The sequence below is a fragment of the Balaenoptera acutorostrata genome, chromosome 3, assembly GCF_949987535.1.
Source record: "Balaenoptera acutorostrata chromosome 3, mBalAcu1.1, whole genome shotgun sequence".
Taxonomy (NCBI): domain Eukaryota; kingdom Metazoa; phylum Chordata; class Mammalia; order Artiodactyla; family Balaenopteridae; genus Balaenoptera; species Balaenoptera acutorostrata.
Window position 1 is genome coordinate 90,062,543 of NC_080066.1, and position 24,877 is coordinate 90,087,419.

A 24,877-nucleotide genomic window follows, 5' to 3' on the forward strand; every position below is an offset into this window, starting at 1 on the left:
CTTCTTCTTCTGGGACCCTTAATTCAAATGGTGGTGCATTTAACGTTGTCCCAGAGGTCTCTGAAACTGTCCTCAGTTCTTTTCATTCCTTTTTCTTTATTCTGCTCTGCAGTAGTTATTTCCACTCTTTTATCTTCCTTGGCTCTCGCACTCAGAGGCTCAGGCCTTACACCTGGCCGGAGCACCAATACCCCCCTGTCAACCACATGGCTCAGAAGAAAAAGGAGAAGAAAAGAAAGAAAGAAAGAGAGAAAAAAATTAAGTTATTAAAATAAAAAATAAACAAATATTATTAAATTTTGTTTAAAGTAATAAAAAAAAGAATGAAAGGAGATTGCAACCAAATCAAAAAACAAATCCACCAATGATAAAAAGCACTAAAAACAAAAAACAACAAAAAAACTGACAGACAGAACCCTAGGACAAATGGCAAAAGCGAAGTTATACAGACAAAATCACACAAAGAAGCATACACATACACACTCACAAAAAGAGAAAAAGAGAAAAAAATATATATATATATACATATAAAAAAAAAGGAAGAGAGCAACCAAATCAATAAACAAATCTACTAATGGTAATAAGCTTTAAATACTAATCTGAGATAAACATAAAACCAGAAACAAATTAGGTGCAGAAAGCAAACCCAAAGTCTACAGTGGCTCCCCAAATCCACCGCCTCAATTTTGGTATGAATCGTTGTCTATTCAGGCATTCCACAGATGTGGGGTGCATCATGCTGACTGTGGATGTTTAAGCCACTGTTCCTGAGGCTGCTGGGAGAAATGTCCCTTCCTCTTCTCTGTTCGCCTAGCTCCTGGGGTTGAGCTTTGGATTTGGCTGAACCCCAGGAGCTAGCGGTTGTTTGTATGTATGTGTACATATGTATACATACATACAATGAGCTCCCCAGAATGGCTGCCACCAGCATCTATGTCCCCAGGGTGAGATGCAGTTTCCTCCTGCCTCTTTGATAGGCTCTCCAAGATCATCAAGTGGGTCTGATCCAGGCTCTTTTTAAATTACTGCTTCTGGCCTGGATTTTGGAGCATGTGAGGCTTTGTGTGTATCCTTTAAGAGTGGAGTTTTTGTTTCCTATAGCTTTCTGGCTCTCCCAAAAGCAAGCCCCAGTGACCTTCAAAGAAAAACATTCTAGGAGCACTTTTTCCTTGTGCAGGATCCCTGGGCTGGGAGTTTGGTCTGGGGTTTGGACCCCTTGCTCCTTGGGCAGAACTTCTGCAATTATGATTATTCTCTCACTTGTGGGTTGCCTACCTGGGCATGTCGATCCTGACTATACACCATCTCTGCCCTTCCTACCCCACTCATTGTGGGTTTTTTTCTCTATGTTTTTAATTGTAGAAGATCTTTTCTGTTAGTACTGATGTTTTTCTCATTGATGGTTGCTCTGTAAAGAGTTGAAATTTTGGTGTGCCCATGGGAGGAGATGAGCTCACGGTCCTTCTACTCTGCCATATTGGCCATTCCCCATATACTTTATCTTTCTTGATAGTGCCCTTTGGAGCACTTTTTAATTTTGATGAAGTCTAATTTATTTATGGTTTTATTTTTGGTTGCTTGTGCTTTTAGTATCATATCTAAGAATCCATTGCCAAATCCAAGTTTATAAAGATTTTCCCATAAGCTTTCTATTAAGAATTTTATAGTTTCATCTCTTACATTTTGGTCTTTGATCCGTTTTGTGTAAATTTTTGTATATGGTGAGAGGTAGAGGTACAACTTCTTTCCTCAGCATGTGACTTTCCTGTTCCAGCACCATTTATTGAAAAGACTGTTCTTTTCCCATTGAATGGTCATGGCACCTTTGTCAAAAATCAGTTTGCTATAGTTTTATTTCAATTACAGAATTTCATGTGTTTTGTTTTTAGTTTCAGTCTTTTTATTGATACACTCTATTTGATATGACATTGTCCTCATATCTTACTTTACTTTTTCATTATGATTTTCTTTGAACATATTTACAATGGATGCTTTGAAGCTTTTGTCTATTAAATCTGACAGCTGTATTCTTTCACAGGCAGTTTCTGCTTTTTTTCCTGATGTATGAGTCATATGTTCCTGTTTCCATAGTGGTTGTGCCATTTTATATTCCCCCCAACAGTGCACAAGGGTTCCCTCTTCTCCACATTCTTGCCAACAATTGTTATTTTTTGCCTTTTTGAGAATCACCATTCTGACAGGTGTGAAGTGATATCTCATTGTGGCTTTGATTTGCATTTCCTTAATGATTAGTGATGTTGGGCATTTTTTCATGTGCCTATTGGCCATCTGTATGTCTTCTTTGGGGAAATGTCTATTCAGGTCCTCTGCCCATTTTTTAATCAGGGTTTTTTTTTTTGATATTCAAGTTGTATAAGTTCTTTATATATTTTGGCTATTAACCACATACCAGATATATATTATTTGCAAATATCTTCTTTCATTCAGTAGGTTGCCATTTTGTTTTGTTGGTTTCCTTTTCATGCAAAAGCTTTTTAGTTTGATATAGTACCATTTGTTTATTTTTGCTTTTGTTTCCCTTGCCTAAGGAGACAGATCTGTAAAATTATTAGTAACAGCAATGTCAAAGAGCCTATATTTTCTTCTGGGAGTTTTATGATTTCAGGTCTACATTCAAGTCCTTAATCCAGTTTGAATTTATTTTTGTGTTGGTGTAAGACAGTCATTCTTTTGCATGAAGAGGCTGTCTTTTCTCCATTGTATATTTTTGCCTCCTTTGTCATATATCAATTGACCATATATGCATGAGTTTATTTCTAGGTTCTCTATTCTGTTTCACTGATCTAAGTGTCTGGTTTTTTTGCCAACATCATAGAATTTTGATTACTGTAGCTTTGTAGTTTGGTTTGAAAACAGAGGGCATGATACCTCCATCTTTGTTCTTCTTTCTCAAGATATTTTTGTCTATGTGAGGTTTTTGTTTTTTCACACAAATTTTAGAATTATTTTTTCCAATTCTATGAAAAATGCCATTAGTTTTTTTGATAGGTATTGCACTGAATTTATAGATTGCTTTGGTTAGTATGGCCATTTTAACAATATTAATTCTTCCAATCTATGAATATGGTATTTTTTTTACTTACTTGTGTTGTCTTCAGTTTCTTTCATCATTCTCTTATAGTTTTCAGAGCACAAGTTTTTTACCACCTTGGTTAAATTTATTCCTAGTTTTTTAAAATTTATTTTTGATGCAACTTTAAATTGGATTTTTTAAAAAAATCTCTTTCTCATAGTTCATTGTTAATGTATAGAAACACAATACATTTTTGTATCCTGCAACTTTACTGAATTCATTTATTAGTTCTAATAGTTTTGTGTGTGTGTGTGTATGTGGAGTCTTTAGCTTTCTATGTTTGGAATCATGTCATCTGCAGTTAGTGATGGTTTTCCTTCTTCCTTTCCAATTTGAATTCCAGTTATTTATTTATTTATTGCCTAATTGCTGTGGCCAGGACTTCCAATACTCTGTTGAATAAAAGTGGCTGTGGTGGGCATCCTTGTTTGTTCCTGATCTTAAAACACTGTTCATCATTGAGTATGATGTTAACTGTGTTTTTCATATATAGCTTTGATTATGTTGAGGTACGTACTCTCTATACCACTTTGTTGAGAGTTTGTGTAATAAATAGATATTGGCTATTGTCAAATGCCTTCTATGCATGTTGAGATAATTATATGATTTTTATCTTTTGTTCTGTTAATGTTGTGTGTCACGTTCATTGATTTGCAGAAATTGAATCTTTCTTGCATTCCTGGAATAACCTATACATGATTGTGGTGTATGATCCTTTTAATGTGTTTTTGAATTCAGTTTGCTAATATTTTGTTGAGAATTTTTGCATCTATATTCATCAGGGATTTTGGATTCTCATTTTTTGTGTGTGTGTTTTGTGGTGTGTTTGTCTGGTTTTGGTATAGGAATAATGTTGGCTTTGCAAAATGTATTGGAAAGTGTTTCTTCCTTCCCAATTTTTGGGGAATTTTTAATGAAGGATATGTATTAACTCCCCTTTAAAGTTTTAATTGAATTCACTTGTGAAGCCATCTGGTTCTAGACTTTTGTTTGTTGGAAGTTTTTGATTACTGGTTCAATTTCATTACTAGTAACTAGCCTATTCAGATGTTTTATTTTTCCCATGATTCAGTCTGGAAGTTTGTGTGAGTCTATAATTTATCCATTTCTTTTAGGTTGTCCAATTTGTTGGCATATAACTGTTCACTGTAGTCTCTTATGTTCCTTTGTATTCTGCAGTTTCAGTTGTAAGTTCTCTGTCATTTCTGATTGTGTTTATTTGGACCCTCTTTTTTTACTTGATGAGCTTGCTAAAGGTTTATCAATTTTGTTTATCTTCAGAGAAGTAGTTCTTAGTTTCATTGATTATTTTCTATTGTTTCCTACTCTCTATTTCAATTATTTTTCTTCTGACATTCAATATGTCCTTTTTAAAATGTTAACTTTGGGCTTTGTTTGTTCTTTATCTAGTTATTTAGATATAAGTTTAGGTTGTTTATTTGAATTTTTTCTTGTTTCTTGAGGTAGGCCTGTATCACTATGATCTTCCCTCTCAGAACTGCTTTTGCTGCATTTTGGACTGTTATGTTTCTAATTTTATTTCTCTTAAGGTATTTTTTGATTCCTCTTTGATTTCTTTATTGACCCTTTGGTTATTTGTTAACATGCCACTTAACTTTCATGTTTTTGTGGGGTTTTTTCTACTTTTCTTCTTGTAATCCATTTCTAGTTTCATATTGCTGAGGTTGGAAAAGATGCTTGATATGAATCCAGGCTTTTTAAATTTATTGAGCCATGTTTTGTGGCCTAAAATATGCTCTATCCTGGAGCATGTTTCATGTGCACTTGAAAAGAACGTGTATTCTACTGTTTTGGGGTGGAATGTTCTGTGTACATTTATTAAGCCCATTTGATCTAATGGGTTGTTTAAGGCCAATGTTTCCTGAATGACTTTCTGTGTGGATGATATACCTATTGATATAAGTGGGGGGTTAAAGTCCCCTACGTATTACTGTCAATTTCTTCCTTTCTCTCTGTCAATATTTGCTGTATCTATTTAGGTCCTCCTATGTTGGTTGCGTAAATGTTAACAAACATTATACAGGCATATATCTGAGATATTGCAGCTTTGTTTCTAGACCACCACAATAAAGTAAATATCATAATAAAGCAACAGAAGATTTTCTTGGTTTCCCAATGCATCTAAAATTACGTTTAAACTATATTACAGTCTATTAAATGTGCAATAGCATTATATGTAAAAAAACAATGCACATATCTTTATTAAAAATACTTTATTGATAAAAAATGCTAACCATTATGGGAGTCTACAACAAGTTGTAATATTTCTGCTGGTGGAGGGTCTTCCCTCAGTGTTAATGGCAGCTGACTGATCAAGGTGGAGGTTGCGGAAGGTTGGGATGGCTGTGGTAGTTTCTTAAAAGAAGGCAACAGTGGAGTTTGCCACATTGATTCTTTCTTTCATGAATGAGTTCTCTGTAGCATGCAATCCTTTTGATAGCATTTTATCCACATGGAACTTCCTTCAAAATTGGAGTCAATAATCTCAATCCCTACCTCTGCTTTTTCAACTAAGTTTATGTAATATTCTAAATCCTTTGTTGTCATGTCAACAGTCTTCAGAGTATCTTCACCAGTATTAGATTCCAACCAAGAAACCACTTTTTTCTTCATAAATAAGAAGAAACTCCTTATCTATCAAAGTTTATTTACAACAAATATAAATGAACAAATACAATGAAAAAGTTTGAAATATTGTGAGAATTACCAGAATGTTACATAGAAACATTAAATGAGCAAATGCTATTGGAAAAATGGTGCCCATAGACTTGCTTAACACAGAGGTACCAAAAATCTTCAGTTTATAAAAAACATAATATCTGTGAGGCGCAACAAAATGAAGAACAGTAAGATGAGGATATGCTTGTATCTCTTGTTGGATTGACCCCTTTATCATTATGTAATGCCTGCTTGTCTATTATTACAGTCTTTTTTCTCAAGTTTATTTTGTCTGATTTAAGTATTGCTATCCCAACTTTTTGTTTCCATTTCCATGGAAACTCTTTTGTCATCCCTTTCATTGAGTCTACATGTGTCTCTAGATCTGAAGTGAGTCTCTTGTAGGCATGATATAGAAGAGTCATTTAAGAAAACATCTATTCAGCCACCCTGTGTCTTTTGATTGGAGAATTTGGTCCATTTACATTTAAATTAAGTATTGATATGTATGTACTTATTGCCATTTTGTTAATTTTTTTTTCTTTTTACTTTTGTAGTTTTTCTCTTGTTTCTTTTTTTCCTCCTGTTCTCTTCCCTTGTGGCTTGATGATTTTCTGTAGTGTTATATTTGGGTCCCTTTCTCTTTATATTTTGTGTATCTGTTATAGATTTTGGGATTGTGGTTACCAGAAGGTTCATATATAACAATCTATAGTATTATGTTCATATTTGGAACATCCAACAAAATTGTCTGCAAGAGTAATATCAATGGCATTAATACCTAATATAATGTTTTTACTCTCTTAGCTGTTTAAGTTGGTTAGCAATAACATTCAAAGTAAATGTACAATATTTATTGGTGTTACTGGTTTTAAGTATGTGTGAATTGTCCATAATCCTGTAGCATGTTTATTGAGAAGAGAAAGGAAGCAAGGCACCCCTCCATATCAGAAAAGAGTTGGAACTTTCACCATTTTCCACTGGTAATGAGACCACTCTTAACATGATGTCAGTGGAGACTATGTGGATAATCAGAAATCACCCTTCTGCTCATTAGCAACAAGGAATCCCTGATCTTCAGGGTCAGCAGTGGCCAAGTGGGGAACTTGGCCTTCCAACTTCACCTGGCAGTAAAGAACTGGTGTCCTCACTTTCCCTGCATGTACTGTGTCAGAAAATACTAGTTAAAACAGAAGATTTACACAAGACCCAAATTCTCATAACATAATATGAAAATGAAAATGTCTAGATTTCAATTTAAAAAATAACTTATCATTCCAAGAACCAGGCAGATTTCAAACTGAATGAGAAAAGGCAAGCAATAGTTGTCAACAGTGACAAGACAGAGATTTTAGAAATAACTTATGAAGATTTTAATGCAGTCATTATGAAAAACTTCAATAAGCAAACACATTTGAAACAAAAAAGATATAGAAAACTTCAGCAATGAAATAGAAAGTCTCAACAAAGAAGCTGAGTCCTGGAAAGAGAGGAGGTAGAGTGCAGGGCTAAAAAGATACTTGAGGAAATAATGGCTGAAAAATGTCCAAATTTGTCAAGAGATGTAAAAAGATTCAAGAGGCTGAGAAAATTCTGGAAAGTATTAACCTAAATAAATCCATGCAAAACATATTAAAATTAAATTCCTGAAAACTATGGACAAAAGAAAATACCTTGATAAATGCAGAGAAAATTGCCACTTTAGGTATAGGGAAGGCAATTCAAATGATAATAGGTTTCTCACGAGAAATCACGGAGTCCAGAAAGGTGTAGCACAATATTTTTCAGTTGCTGGAAAAAAAAAAAAAAACCCTGCCAACATAGATCCTAAACCCAATGAAAGCATTTTTCAGGAATGAATGGGAAATCTGGACATTTTTTGATTTTAAAAAAAAAAAGAAAAAACTAAGATAATTTGTTGCCAACAGATCTAATGGCTAAAGGATTTTCTGTAAATATAAAGGAAATGATAAAAGAAAAAATTTTGGAAGGAAGAAAGAACTTCACCAGCAAAATGTCAGTAAATTCAATAGACTTTCCTTCTCTTGGGTTTTCTATATTATGTTTGAAGATTGAAGCAAAAATTATGAAGCTCTGTTGTGTCACTATAAATGTATGTAGAAGAAATATTAATAGCAATTTTATTACAAATGGGGGCGAGAAAGAGACAGAAAAAGTGATAAGGTTTCTATACTTCACTCAAACTGGTCAATGAAAACACCAGTAGGCTATGGTAAATCATGTATATATAATGTAATACCTAGAATGATCACTAAAAATTTTATATGAAGAGATACTCTCAGAAACACTGTGTATAATTAAAATGGAGTCCTAAAAAATGTTCATATAACCTAGAGGATAGTAGGAAAAAGTGAACATTAAATGAAAGCAGAGAGGGATTTCCCTGGTGGCACAGTGGTTAAGAATCTGCCTGCCAATGCAGGGGACATGGGTTTGATCCCTGGTCCAGGAAGATCCCACATGCCACAGAACAACTAAGCCCATGTGCCGCAACTACGGAGCCTAGGCCCTAGAGCCTGCTAGTCACAACTACTGAGCCCATGTCCCACAACTACTGAAGCCTGTGTGCCTAGAGCCTGTGCTCCTCAACAGGAGAAGCCACCGCAATGAGAAGCCCATGAACCTCAATGAAGAGTAGCCCCTGCTCGACGCAACTAGAGAAAGCCCACATGCAGCAACGAAGACCCAACACAGCCAAAAATAAGTAAATAAATAATTAAATAAATAAATGAAAGCAGAGAAAACAAACAAGAAACTTAAATAAAATGGCAGGCAACATTAACATATCAATCATTAGATTAGATTTGAATGGTCTTAATATACCAGTTGAAAGATGTTGGCAGGGTTGATTAAAAATGTGACTCAACTATATGCCTTCTATAAGAAACCCACTTCAGATATAATGATATAGGTAGGTTGAAAGTAAAAAAGTGGAAAAATTATATCATGTAAACATTAATCAGAGGAAAGCATCAGTAACTATATTAGTATAAAATAAAGCCTACTTCAGAGCAAAGTTATCAGAGACAGAGAGATATTATATAATGATAAAAGAGTCAATCTACAAAGAAGATGTAACAATTCTAAATGTGTATGTATCAAACAACAGAGCCACAAATATGTGAAATAAAAACAGACAGGATTAAAGGAAGAAAAAGGCAAATTCACAATTATCATTGGAAACTTCAGCACCCCTTTCTTAGCATTTGATAGAACAACTTGACTCAAAGAATTATACAGAACAACTGAAACATATCATCAAGTAACAAGATCTAATTAATATTTATAGAACACTGCACCTAACAACAGCAGAATACACATTTTTTCAAGTGCTCACAGAACACATACCAAGATAGACCATGTACAGGACCATAAAACAAACTTCAGCTAATTTGAAAGAATTGATATCCTATTCTGGGTTCTCTGCCCACAGTAGAAAAATAACTAGAAATCAATGTCAGAAAGATGAAATCCACAAACGTTTGGAAAGTAAACAATATACTTCTAAATAATCTGTGGGAAAAAGAGGAAATCTTAAAGGAAATTAAAAAGATAAAGAACTGAATGAAAATGAATATACAATATATCAAAATTCGCAAGACCAAGCTAAAGCTGTGCTGAGAGGGAAATTTATAGCTCTATATGCACACATTAGAAAAGAGGAAAAGGCTCAAATTAATAATCTAAGATGCTATCTCAAGAACATAGAAATTGAAGCACAAACTAAAACTGAAGTTAGCAGAAGGAAGGAAATAATGGACAAAAGAGTAGAAATCAATGTAATTAAAAACATAAAAAACAATAGAGAAAAGCAATGAAATAACACTTGTTTTTTGAAAACAATAATACAATTGATAAATCTCTAACAAGACTTCCAAAGAAGAAGAGAGAAGACAGAAATTACCAGTGTCAGGAATAAAAGAGGGGATCACTACAGACTGTAGACATCAAAAGAATCAAAAGAAAATACTACAAACAACTCTATGTATATAAACTTCACAAATTAGATGGCCCAAATCCTCTAAAAACACAAATTACCATAACTCACCATTATGAAATAGATCATTTAAATTGCCTTATAACTGTTAAGGAATTTAATTTGTAATTTGAAAACTACCAAAAAAGAAATCTTCAAGCCCAGATGGTTTCATTACAGAAATCTACCAAATGTTTAAAAAGAAGTGAAACAAATTCTGCATAATGTCTTTCAGAAAATAGAAGAAAGACTTCCCAGCTAATTTTTAGATGCTATAGTACTACCTTGATATCAAAACCAGGCAAAGACAGTACAAAAAATGAAAACTACTGACTAATATTCCTCATACATATACTTGTAAAAATCTTTGACAAAATATTAACAAATAGAATCTGAAGATTGTTTATCACATCTATGTTATGTTTATTCCAGGGATGAAAGGCTGGTTTCACTCTGGAAAATAGCTTGTTAGATTTTTTTGTTAAACAAAATATGCAATTACTATATGACCCAGCATCTATATTTCCACGCATGTATCCCAGAGAAATAAAGACACATATTTACACAAAAATCTGTACATGAAAAATTTTAAAAGCTTTATTCATAATTGCCAAAATTGGGGAAAAAAAAACACATATCCTTCAATGGGTGATTGCTTAATCAGACTATGATCATCTACCCTATGAAATACTATTTTAGAATAAAAAGGAGCAGACTACTGATACATGCAACAGCCTGGTTGATTCTTCCAAGAATTATGGTGAGTGAAAAAGCTAATCCCAGAGAGTTACATACTTCATGATTCTATTTATATAACATTATTTAAATGACAGAATTATAGAAATGGAGAGCACATTAATGTTTGCCACAGGTTAAGGAGAAAGTGGCTGTGGGAAGAAGGTGGGGGTGGCTATAAAAAGCAACAGGAGGGTTCCTTGTGGTGATGGAAATCTTCTGTGTCTTGACTGTATCACTGTCAATATGCTGATTGTGATAGTGTATTATGGTTTTGCAAGATGCTTTTTGAGGTGGAAGGGAGCTGCATAAAGTGTACGTTGGTTCTCTGTATGATTTTTTACAATTGTATGTGCATCTACAAGTATCTTAAAATAAAATGTTAATTTGAAAAAAAAGCATAAATCTTAGTTAAGTCTGATTGGATTTTGTAATTTAAAAAAACCCTTAAATTATGCCTACTGTCATCTTCTAAGTAGAGAAAAATATAGAACCAAAAGAATACAAGGGATATACTGTGCTTGAGTACTGTGATTGGATGAGTGAGTGTCATAATTATTCACAACTACAAGAAATAAAGTTTGATTTGCAGAGTTTCCAGTGTTTAAGGATGTGAAAAACATTTATATACTTATGTGTATTAAACAGTATAAGAGACCTTTTCATTTCTTTATACCTCTTAGGCATCTAGTGTAGATATTAGCAGTAAAATAAGACAAGATTGTAGGCAATCACAATTAAGATATTTAAAAATAAGACTGGTTATTTTAAGTTAGGACAAATTAAAATTTAGCAGTTTTTAAAAGAATATATTTATTGATCTTAGTTTTTTAGAGGGATAGCTCTTTTTCTTTTTAACATCTGACTGTGCTTTTAAATTAAAAATAGTACCCATCTGTGTTTTGGCCTTGCAAAATGTTAAGGGACTTGAGTGTGAAAGCCTAGAATGGATTTACTACCTCATTTGCTACTGGCAGTAGTGAGAGGAGAAGGTAATAAAAATATACCTGCATAGCAGTTCTGGGGCATATGATTCTGAGGAAGAAACTGGCATGTGGCACCTTTTGCTACACGTGAAAGATATATAAATGGGAACATTTGTGCAATTAGACTGAGGGCTATGACAGAGTCACAGATATGTGTGCATATGTGTGTGTGCAAACCAAGAATTCACCTTGTGATGTTCCAAATGCTTCCAAAAAAATTGCAGAACCAATTCTTTTGTCTGTTCTCAGGTTCCCCATGCACTTGCTTACAGTCTTCATCCACGCTAGCACAAGAGAGGAATAGTCAGAAACGTCACCAGAAGTAAATAAGAACCCTACCGATGTTTCTAGCATTCGCTGCAGGGTAGGGGAAAGGCAGTGTTGGATTTTTCTGTTGAAGGAAAATGTTTCCTCCACCACCAACCAGCACCACACATACAGTATAATCACACATGTACTTCTATGTATTAATGCACTAAAATATTGTGAAAAATTATAGAACAATGGTACACAATAAATATTAATTACTTTTAAATATGGTTATCTTACTTTAACTGCCCAGTATTATTTGACTTTCCAGTCTTTTCATGACCTCTAGCTTAATTTCACAAAGGCCTCATGAATTACAGATGCAAATTAAGAATTACCCATGGGTCTACTAAATCTTTGAAAGCTGTATTCGTCAGGTTTCAGCTGAAATAGTGCTGCATTAAAACAATTCAAAACTCAGTGGTTCACCATGACAAGCATTTATTTCCTTCTCATGGGTGTGCAAGCAGGCTATAGTTCTGCTAGTTTTGGTTGGGATTAGCTGAAGTCAGCTTCTGGCTGACATTTGGATTCAGGACTGTCTTCTTATTCTCTTTGAGCCAGTGATATCCGGGACATGATCTTCTCATGACTTGTGGCAGAAGCATGAGGGGCTAAACTAAACCACACAACATATGTAAAGCCTCTGTTTGAGTAGAGCTCCTTAACATTGCAATTGTCAAAGCAGTCACGCGGGCAAGCCAAACGTCAATGGGACAGGGCAATATACTTTACCCACAATATTTGGAGGTACTTCAAAGACTCATGGTTCTCATAATTCAAATAGAGAGAGGAAGTGAATAATTGGATAAAATAACCTAATATACTAAAGAAGCAAGAAAATAAGTAGGGAGAATTTGGTCATTCAGATGTTCAAATTTATTCACCTGTTTATTTAGAATATAAACTTATCAAGTTTAACATATATACAAGATGTATACAAATCATAAGTATGTAGTTCAATGACTTTTTACATAGTTTGCTAAGAGTTTCTATTATAAACAGATGACTAAATTGAAGAAAAACTTTACGGCACGTTAAAATGATTTCATAATTGTTTTTCTTTTTTTGTGTTAGCACAGTGAATGCATTAATTATTATTGTTTTTAAATGTTGAACCAAGGTACCACTCAGGGAATAAATTGGTTGTATTTTTTAATAAATTATAAAATTCAGTTTACTATTACTTGGAGTAGAGTTCATGTCTATGTTAATGAGAACATTATTTTTACATTTTTGTTTCTTGTCATGTTCTTTTCAGGTTTTGACATCAAGTTCATTTAGGCTACATAAAATGAAATTAGGAGTGTTTCCTTTATTTTTTTATACTCTAAGTTTTTAGAAAATTGATGTTATTTCATTTTTAAAACTTTGAAAGAACTTGAAAGGAAGCCATCTGGGCCTTAGGCTTTATTTGTAGGAACATTTTAAATACTATTTTGATTTATTTATTAGTAAAATAGACTATTCAGGTATTTATTGGCTGAATTTCTTCAGAGTTTACTTTTATTATCTTTTTAATATCTGTAGAATCTGCATTAATGTCCCATTTTTCATTCTTGATATTTATGTGATTTCTCTTTTTCTTCATTACCCTTGTTGGAGGCTTATCAATTGTATTTCTCATCTCAAAGACCCAACATTTATCACTATTTATTTCCCTATTCTACCTTTGTTTTCTTTTTCATTAATAGCTGCTGTTATTTTGTTATTTCTATTTATCAACTTTCTTTGAATGTGATTTTCTGGTATTCACTAACTTTTTAAAATGAATACTTATATTGATTTCCAGGCCTTATTTCTTTTATATGAATTTTAATCTCTAATTTTTTTCTAAGCTGATTTAGCTGTATAAATCAAGGATTTTTTCATGTAATACTTCAGTTATCATTCCGTTATAATAATTTCTAATGCCATTCATGTTATCCACTTTAGCTATTGTGTTATGGAGAAGTATAAGGCTTAAATGCTAAACATTTAAGGGTTTTCCAGACATCTTTTTGTTACAGATTTCTAGCTTAATTCTACTTTGATCAAAGAATATCTTTGAGGATTTCTTTATGTTTAAGTACATGGTTATATTTGGTAAATAGTCTATGTGCATGGATGTGTACTCTGGCCTTTGTTGGGTCCAGTATTCTATATATGTAAATTTAGTTGCATTTTTAAATTGTGTTATTCAAATTTTCTAATTTTCTAATCACCTACAGTTTTTTTTGTTTTTTAGTTTTATTAATTACTAAGAAATAAGCGTTAAAATCTTTCCCTGTGACTTTAGATCTTTCTATTTATTTTTTAACTTCTGACTTTAAATTATCAAGAACTTACAGATTTAGAATACCTTTCTGAAAGATTGATCCCTTATTATTTTGAAAATAATTTTTATATCTAATAATGCTTATGTCTCAATGTCTCCTGTGTCTAATACTAGCTGTACTAGCTGTACTAGCTTTTATTTGGTTAATGTTTTCATGCAATACATTTTTGCATTATTGTAACGTTTTTGTGTTAAATTTATGCTGTGTCTCATATGCAATACAAAGTCATATTTAATTTGAGAATTTAATTCATTCACATATAATTGTACATATATTTGGAGTTAAATCTGTTATCATACTGTTTCCTCTTTGCTACTTCTATATTGTGTTGCTGTATTTTTCTTTTCCCAGTTTTAGGATTAATCAATTATTCTTTAAAATTCTCTATTTCTTCTCTATTGACATTGTAGTTATGCATTCTTTTATAATTCTTTCAATGGTTACGCATTAGGTTACAACATACATCCTTGACTTATTTAAACTTAAAATAAATTGGAGCATTTACAACTTTACTGACAAAACAAGAACCTTTACAACACAGGTCTATTTATTTGCCTACAACTTTTGTGCTTTGGGGGCACATATTCTAATTCTACATAAATTTTTAATCCCACAAAATTAACATTATGTTTAATATAGTCAACATTTACTTATATTTAACCATATATATATACCATTAAAAATCTGCATTCATTTTTTTTGTACTTCCATTGGGCATCATTTATCTCCTCCCAGAAGAATTCTGTTTGTGCCTTGAGTAAGTCTTTTAGTAAGATTCAGCAGGTGAGGGATTCTTTCAGTTTTTCTTTTTTCTCAATAGCATCTTCATGTGGCCTGTGGCCTCATTTTTGAAGAACATTGCCACTGCATATAGAATTCTAGTTTGGCAGTTGTTTTCATTCAGCACCTTAAAGACACTTTTTTTATTTTTCTGGTTTCCATCATTTTTGTTGGAAAGTAAGCTGTGAGTTTCTTGTTACTCTATGAAGGCAATGCACCTGTTTTTACTTTCTGGTTGCTTGTAAGATTTTCTTCTGTCTTTAGTTTTAAGTAATCTGACTCTGCTTTGTCTAGGTATGCTTTTCTTTGTACTTTTCTTTGTTATGATTCATTGAGCTACTCTAAGTGTCTTGTTTTTCTTCAATTTTGGAAGATTTTTGGCCAGTGTTGTTTTCAACTATTGTTTTTACCCCATTCATTCTTTTCTCTTCTTTTGGAACTCCTTTTTTTTTTTAATTAAATTTATTTTTTTAATAGATCTTTATTGGAGTATAATTGCTTCATAATACTGTGTTAGTTTCTGTTGCACAACAAAGCAAATCAGCCATATACATACACATGTCTCCATATACGCTCCCTCTTGAGTCTCCCTCCCATCCTCCCTATCCCAACCCTCTAGGTCATCACAAAGCACAGATGGCCAAGAGGCACATGAAAAGATACTCAACATCACTAATTATTGGAACTGCTTTTATAGGTATTTTAGAGCTTCTCACATGGCTCCCAAGTCTATTACCTTCTTCTGGTTAATTGGTCATACTCTTCTATCTCTGTGCTTCAATCTGTATATAATCTGTTGAATCAATCAATTAACTCTTTCATCTGCTACATTTCATTGTTTTAAAACCTGTATACTACATTCTCATCTTCAGTTATAGTAATTTAAGTTCTAAAATTCACATTTGATAGTCTTGTTATGAGTCCTCGGGCACAATTTTCTACCATGTAATTTGTTTCATTTGACATATTAATTATAAGTAAGCTCAAGTTGTAACTTTTAATATTTAGGCTACTTGAAGTTTATTTTTATGGTGTCCCAACCTCCCTTTGTTCCATGTTACTTGGTCACATGTTTCTAACAGCTGATATGGGTGTGATATTTTATTAAGTGTCAGACTTTTAAAATTTTAGTGATAAAAGTTTATTTTTATGTTATTTGCTATGTTACTGAATGCTATTTATCAATTTAAGTGAGACATTCTGTCATTAGTTTATTACTAATTTTAAAAATTATTACTATATTAAATTTCATCAAATATTTATTTCTCATTGAGATAACTTGTAATTTTTATTTCATCTCTAGTGATTCACATTAATAAATTCTTATGTTTTAATGAGATATAAATTACATACTATAAAATTCAACCTTTTAAAGTATACAGTTGAGTGGTTTTCAGTATATTCACAATAATTTACAACCATCATCACTATTGAATTCAAGAACATTTTTATCAGCTCAGAAAGCACATACCCTTTCACTCCCTGCCAGCTCCCCTCCCAGCCTTCACCATGACATCTACTTTCCATTTGTATGGATTTGCTTATTCTGGACATTTCAAGTAAATAGAATCATACAACTGTGGCCTTCTGTGACTGGCTTCCTTCATTTAACATAATGTTTTCAAGATTCACCCATGTTGTATCAATACTTTATTCCTTTTTTAAAAAAATTCTTTTTCATATTCTTTTCCAGTATGGTTTATTACAGGATATTGAATATAGTTTCCTGTGCTATACAGTAGGACCTTGTTTTTAATCCATTCTATATATAATAGTTTGCATCTGCTAATCCTAAACTCCCAATCCATACCTCCCCTACCTCCCCTCCCCTTTGGAAACCACAAGTCTGTTCTCTATGTCTGTGAGTCTGTTTCTGTTTTGTAGATAAGTTAATTCGTGTCATATTTTATATTCCACATATAAGTGATATCATATGGCATTTGTCTCTCTTTCTAACTTACTTCACTTAGTATGTTATTCCTTTTATTTGCTAATTAATAGTTCATTCTGTGGATATACCATATTTTATTTGTCCATTAATTAGTTAAAGGACATTTGAGTTATTTCCACATTTTGGCTATTATGAATAATTTTGCCATAATATTCATGTATAAGTGTAATTTTTTTAAAAAAATTAAGACTTTACTTTTTTAATGCAGTTTGTTTCACAACAAAATTGAATTGAAGGTACAGATATTTCTCATATACTGACTGCCCCCCATACATGCATGGCCTCCCCCATTATCAATATCACTCACTAGAATGGTACATTTTTTACCAAGGATGAACCCATATTGACACATCATAATCATCCAAAGTCCATAGTTTCACTTAGGGTTCACTCTTGGTGTTGTACATTCTATGGGTTTGGACAAATGTACAATGACATCTCATGTATAAGTTTTTGTGTGGATATATATACATACATATATATATATGTATATTTTTTTTCTCTTGGTTAGGTACTGAGGAGTGAAATGGATGAGTCACATGTTAACGCTATGTTTAATTTTTTGAGGTACTGCCAAACTTTTCCAAAGTGGCTGCATTATGTTACATTTTCAGCAGAAATGTGTGAGAGTTCTAATATTTTCACAATCTTATCAACACTTGTTATTGCTTGTCTTTTGATTATAGCCATTCTAGTGGGTGTGAGGTGGTATCATGTTGTGGTTTTGAATTATATTTCCCTGATGATTGATGATGCTGAGAACCATTTCATGTGTTTATTGGCCATTTGTTTATCTTTTATTACTATTCAAATCCTTAGAACATTTTTATTGAATAATTGGGTTATTTGTGGTTTATTGTTGAGTCATGAGAGTCCTTTGTATCTTTGTTCTAGACATAAGTCCCTTATCAGATTTATGACTTACAAATAATTTTTCTCATTCTGTGGGTTACCTTTTCAATTTCTTGATAGTGTCCTTTGTAGCACAAAAGATTTTAATTTCGGTAGCATCCAGCTTATTTTTTTTTTCCTTTGGTTGTTTGTGCTTTGGCATTACATCTAAGAAACAATTACTTATTCAAGGCCACAAATATTTACCATGACGTTTTATTCTAAAAATTTTATAGTTATAACTTGTATGTTTAGGTCTTTGATTCATTTTGATTTTAATTTTTGTATATAGTTTGAGGTAGGGATCCAGTTTAATTCCTTTGCTTGTGGCATTCCTATTGTTCTATCATCATTTATTCAGAAGACCGTTTTTCTGCATTGAATGATCTTGGCATGCTAGTAAAAAAATCAAGTGACCGTAATGTCTAGGATTATTTCCGAACTCTAAATTCTGCTCCACTGACCTATATGTAAGTGTTTGGCCAGTGCCACACATCCTCATTGCCATAGCTTTTTGTAACGTTTGAAATCAGAAGTGAGAATCCTCCTACTGTTCTTTTTCAAGATTGTTCTGTCTATTCTGGGTCCCTTGAAATTTCACATAAATGTTAAAATAAGCTGGTCAATTTCTATAAAGAAACGAACTGGTATTCTGTGAGGGAGTGCATTGAAGTTGTAGACCAGTTTGGGAAGTATTGTTACATTAATAGTATTAAGTCATTCTCATCCAACACAGGATGTCTTTTGACTTATTTAGGTCCTCTTTTAATTTCTTTCAATGATGTTTTGTAGTTTTCAGAACACAAGTCTTACATTTCTTTTAAAAATTTATTCCTAAGTATTTTATTATTTTCAGTATATTTTAAATGGATTTTACATTAATTTCACTTTCAGATTAGTCATTACAAGTGTATAAAAATACAATTTATTTTTGTATATTTATCTTGTACCTATGATTTTATTGAACTCATTTATTAGCTCTATTAGTTTTCTACTAGATTCCTTAGGATTTTCTATATTATAAGTCATATCCACTGCAAATAGAGACAGTTTTATTTTGTCCCTTTTAATCAGGATGCCTTTTAATTATTTTTCTTGCTAATTGTGTTGTCCAGGACCTACAGTATAATGCTGAATAAAAGTGGTGAGAGTGGACATCCTTATCTTTTCTTGATTGTAGTGAAAATACTTGGGTCTTTTACCACTAAGCATGATGTTAGTTTTGTTTTGTTGTTGTTGTTGTTGCTTTTTGTTTTTTTTTGCTTTTGTAGAGGTGCATTATCTGATTGAGGAAGTTCCCTCAGTTCCTAGTTTCCTGAGTGTTTGTTTTTCTTTTGTTTATAAAAGTATGTTTGATACTATCAAATGTTTTTTCTGCATCTCTTCACTGATCTTACAGAATGAGTTGGGAAGTTTTTTCTCTTTTTACTTTTTATGAAAGTTTGTAAAGGATTTGTGCTCCCTTGAAATATCTTATTTATTTCTAGTAATGTCCATTCTTTTGTTCCCGATTTTAGTAATTTGATTTTTTGCTCTTTTTCTCTTGGACAATCTAGCTACAGCTTCACCATTTTTGTTGGCCTTTTCATAGAACCATCTTTTGGGTTTGTATATTTTCTCTACTGCTTTTCTATTCTCCATTTCACTTGTTTCCACTCCAATCTTTATTATTTCTTTCCTTTTTCATACTGTGGGCATAATTTGCTTCTCTGCCTCTAATTTCTTAAGGTAGAAGATTATTTCTTATCTTCCTTTTTTTCTTTTATTACTATAGGTGTTTACAGCTATAAATTTCCCTCTATGCTCTCATTTACTCCATCCCATAAGCATTGGTATGCTGTGTTTTTGTTTCATTAATCTCAAGGTATTTTTTCATTTCCCTTGTGATTTCTTATTAGCTCATTGATCATTTAGCAGTGTGTGTTTAATTTTAACATATTTGTAAATCACAAATTTCCTTCTGTTATTTATTTCTAATATCATTTGTTGTGGTTGGAGACTATATTTTGTATGATTTCAATCCTTTTAAATTTATTAAGACTTGTTTTGTGGGCTAATATGTAGTCTATCCTAGAGAATGTTCCATGTGCACTTAAGAAGGATTTGTTTTCTGCTCTTATGTGGAGTGTTCTATACATACCTGCTTGATTTAGTTGGTTTATATTGTTAGTCATGTGTTCATTTTTCCTTCTGGAGCTTCTTTGTAGTTGTTCTATCCATTATTGAGAGTGGATCATTGACTTTTTCACCTATCCCAGTTGTTTTTTCTATTTTTCCTTTAATTCTGTGAGTTAATGTTTTATGTATTCTTTGGGCTCTATTTTAGGTGCATATTTGTTTATAATTGTTCTGTCTTCTTGATGAATTTACCCTTATTATAAATTAACAATTTGTTGTAGTAATATTTTAGTAAAAATTTTTGTCCTAAAGTCAATTTTATCTGATATTGGTTTAGCCACTCCAACTCTCTCTTGGTTACTGTTTGCATGATATATCTTTTTTCATCCTTTTAGTTTCAAACTTTTTCTTTCAATTTATGTTGAAAGTAAACTTGTATTTTTTAAAAATCCATTGTGCCATTGTTCATCTTTTATTGGGAGGATTAATCCATTTATATTTCATGTAATTACTGATAAGATAGGATTTATATCTGTCATTTTCCTATTTTTTAATGTCTTACACATTTTTCTTCTATTCCTTCATTACTACTTTCTTTTGTGTTAAATAGACATTTCTGGTGTACCATTTTTATTCCCTTGTCATTTTTTTTCATTATTTTTGAGTTGTTTAACAAATCTGAAGAAAAACTACATTTTCTTTTTTTGCAATTTGGAATTTACAAATAATATTTTGATGTATAGTAATCTGTCAGATTGATAGCCACTCAAATTTAATAATATACAAAACCTTTTGTGAAATAACAGAAAATTTATATATTGGTCTCTACCCCTAGTTCCTGACACAGAGCTTCTAAAACCCTTGTAATTTCCTAAGCAATAAGAACACTAGGAACATCTTTTCTTCTAATATTTGCTCTTTGACCCTGGTTCCTGACACTGAGCTCCTAAATTCCTTGGAATTTCCTGGTTGATAGGAATGTCTTTTGTTCTGATGGCAAAAGGCAACTCTGGGTGGGCTCCTGGATGGCTCCTGTATAGGGCTCATCACCACAAAGACAAAGCCATGCTTAGAAGCTTGGGATTTTTAGTCCCTCAACCCATTCTCCAGAGAGAGGAGAGGGGCTGGAAATGGAGTTAATGATTGATCATGCCTTCATGATGAAGCCTCCATAAAAATCCCAAAATGTATGGGGTTCAGAGAGCTTTCAGGGTGGTGAACATGGAGGTGGTGGGAAAATGGCATACCCACGTAAGGCATAGAAACTCTGTCTCTTCCCACATATTTTGCTCTACACATGTCTTTCATCTGGAGGTTCATCTGTATCCTTTAATATCTCCCTTTATATTAAACTGATAAAACAGTAAGTAGTTTTCCTGGTTCCGTGAGCCATGCTAGTAAATTAATGGAACCTGACAAGGGAGTCGTGGGATCCTCTGATTTATAGCTGATTTTCAGAAGCATAGGTGACAAACAGGACTTGGAATTGGCATCTGAAGGGGTAAGGTAGTCTTGTGGAACTGAGCCCTTACCCTATGGGATCTGATGCTATCCCTAAGTAGGTAACATCAGAATTGAGTTAAATTGTAGGGCACACAGCTGGTGTTGCAAAATTGCTTGGTGTGGATAAAACCCCCACATGCCTGGTGTTAGAAGTGTTGTGAGTGTGATAGTAGTGTGAGAATAAGAAGAAATACACAGGAGGAGTTGTGTAGGTTTTCTTTACTCCTTTGCTCTATGAGCTCCATTCCCTCCCAACTCCTTTGTGCTATTATTGTCATATAAACTAAATTCTTATCCATTGTATGTTACCAACACCAATTTATAATTATTACTTTATGCGGTAGTCTTTTAAATTAGGTAGGAGAAAAGAGTTACAAACAAAAATACATTTATACTTTTTTAAAAATTTACCTATATAGTTACCTTTACTGGTGCTCTTTATTTCTTCTTATTATCTAGTGACCTTTATTTCAGCCTGAAGGACACCCTTTAGTATTTATGGTAGAGCAGGTATGCTACTAATGAACTCTCTCAGTTTTTTTTTTCTGGGAATGTTTTGATTTCTCCTTTATCTTTAAAGGACAGTTTTGCCTGATGTAGAATTTGTGGTCAACAGTCTTTTTTTTTCAGTCTTTTGACTTTATTTTCCCATTGCCTTCTGAGCTTCATGGGTTCTGATGAGAAATTAGCTTATAATCTTATTTAGGATCAGTTGCATATGATGAATTGCTTCTCTACCTATTTGCAACATTCTCACTAGTTGACTATAAACTGCTTAGTCATGATGTGTCTAGGTTTGGGTTTCTTTGAGTTTATCCTACTTTGAGTTCATTGAGACTTTTGTCTCAATGCAGATTAATGTTTACATCAAATTTTGGTCATATTCCTTCATTATTTCTTCAATATTCATTTGTCCTCTTCCTCTCTCTCCTTCTAGAGCTTGGTATGCTTGATGGTGTTCTGTGAGTCTCTGAAGCTCTGTTGATTTTGTTTACTATTTTTTCTTTTGTTCCTTTGACTGGATAATAAATTAAGCTATCTCCCAGTTAACTGATCCTTTCCTGTACCAGCTGAAGTCTGTTGTTGAGCTCCTCTAGTGAAATTTTCATTTCTGTCATTTCTGTTTCATCTATTTATTGATATCCTCTATTTGGTGATGCATTATTCTCATATGTTCCTCTGTTTCTTAAGATATGGACTCTAGTTTTTTGAACATATTTTGAAAAGCTCATTTAAAGCCTTTGTCAAATAATTCCAATTTCTGGGCTTCCTCAGGGATAGTTTTTGGCTTTTTTTTCCTGCACATGGGCCATATTTTCTTGTTTCTTTCCATGCCACATAGTTTTATTTTTTTTTCTTTTTATTGAAAACAGGAAACTGAAAATCACATTATTTTTCTTACCAGGGTTATTGGTTTTGCTTTTTGTTGTAGTTTGTTTGTTTAGTGACTTTTCTGAACTAATTCTGTAAAGTTTGTATTCTTTGTCATGTGTGGTTACTGAGGCTTCTGCTCAGTTAGCTTAGTGGTCAGATAATGATTGCATAGAGATTTCTTAGATACCTGGAACCAAGAATTCTGCCAATGTTTGTCAAGGGGCTCTATGTGTGTATTAGTGAATTCCTTAAACACTCAGCCAGGGAGTTTAAAACTCTGCCTTAGCCTGCACTTCCTGCTTGTGCAGATGATCAAGGATAGCTAGTAGTGAGAGTGTGGGGTCTTTTCACATCTTTCCTGAACTAGTTCATAGCCCTGGGAATGCATAAAGCCCTACATGCATGGCATTCTAGATTATCAGAAATACATCAGAGCTTTTCCAAATCCCCTATTAACATCTTATGCTTTTTTCTTTTAAGCTTTTTGGTGAGCCTATTGTGTGCAACCTCTAGGTCATTTTAAGTAAAGAAAGCCTTGCAAGTGAGATATTCCAAGGAAATACCAGACCAATCAAATAATAAAAATTCTCTGTGAATGGGGCTTTGAAAGAGCTCCAAACCTTTTCTGGCCCCCTCTAGTGATTACTAAGCTATTAATTTTTACTGTGACTGCAGGCTGTTTGTTTTCAAAGATACTACAAAGCTTAAGGGGTAGGGAAGATGGGAATAGGGCAAATTAAATACTGTAAACTTGCTTACAGAGAGTCAGCTGTTTTTCTTGAATAAATGCTCCCTGATTTTCTGTAAGTCTTTGGTTAATTTGGAGAATGCCGAAGTTTATTCTAATTTTTTTTTTTTTTTTTTTTTGGCCAATGCCTTTATTGTTTTTGTGAAGTAGAGAATTTTTTTGAGGTTCTTGCTCCACCATTTTCATTGCTGTCACTTCTAATAAATTCTTAATATTATGCCATCACCAAATTCCTAGACTGATCTCAATGTATAGCCTATATGTGTTGCTGCATTTAGGTTCTGAAATATTTCATTTAGAATTTATGGATTCTCTCTTACACTGTCCTTATCTGATATTGGCATCACAGTTTCTAATTTTAAGTGGAGATAATAACCAAATAATACTTTAAATTTAGGCATTGTCTTGTGTCAATATGCATTCAGCCTAGTTTTCTGTCTACAATTATGTGCAATTAAAATGGTTGTTCTGAACAATGATCTTTAGTTCTGTAACAACTAAGTCTTTATGAATACCTTTATTAAGGGAAGTATGAAGAACAAACTGTTAGACTTCTGAATAATTTTTATTAGATGTTGACATAAATATTTTCCAGCTAATTTTACCACTCTATGTTCAAACATTTCACTTGATCAACATTTTACTGGGCTCAGTTAAGATTACTGTACCACTATACATAAAGCTCATCAGCACCCATGGCTAAGCCTAAGCCTCTAAGAATACTTAAAAGTACTAAGAAGTACTTCATATTGAATATGTTTTCTAGATCTGAACATTCCAAACTCCAGTCTCAACCCTTTGAATTACCACAAAACCATCTTTTTGAAAAATATATACCTTTATAATATGTGTACAATAAAATTATGTAGTTTGACCTAATAATTTTATATCATATCATTTGAAAATACACTGGGGAAGCATACTAGTAAGATGGGGTGTCCCTGGTGTTTATCCATCGATTCACAAATTAATTCATTCATTTTTTCCCTCTCTCAACAAAATATTCAATGTTGGCCATGTACCACACATTGCATGGGCCAATGATGATATAAGGATGAATAACCCACACTGTCTTTCTCTTCAAGGAATCCACATACTAGTGAGGAGACAGGTACATAAACAAAATCTTGTAATGCTTTGGAATAAGTGCCATACTTTGGGTAACTAAATAAGTTGATTTGCCCAGAGCAGTCCTAGGTTATACTTGTTGTACTTATCTAATTTTTAATAGCAACATCTCTGAATTTAATAAAAGATACAATTTCAATGATAAAATATTCTACATATCTATAATATCCAAAATGTGATGAAAGCAAAATTGAGGGGAAGTTGGAAAAGTATAACCTTTATTTTCTAGTTTGTTCCCTCTGTCTGTTTCTCTGCATACTTACTAA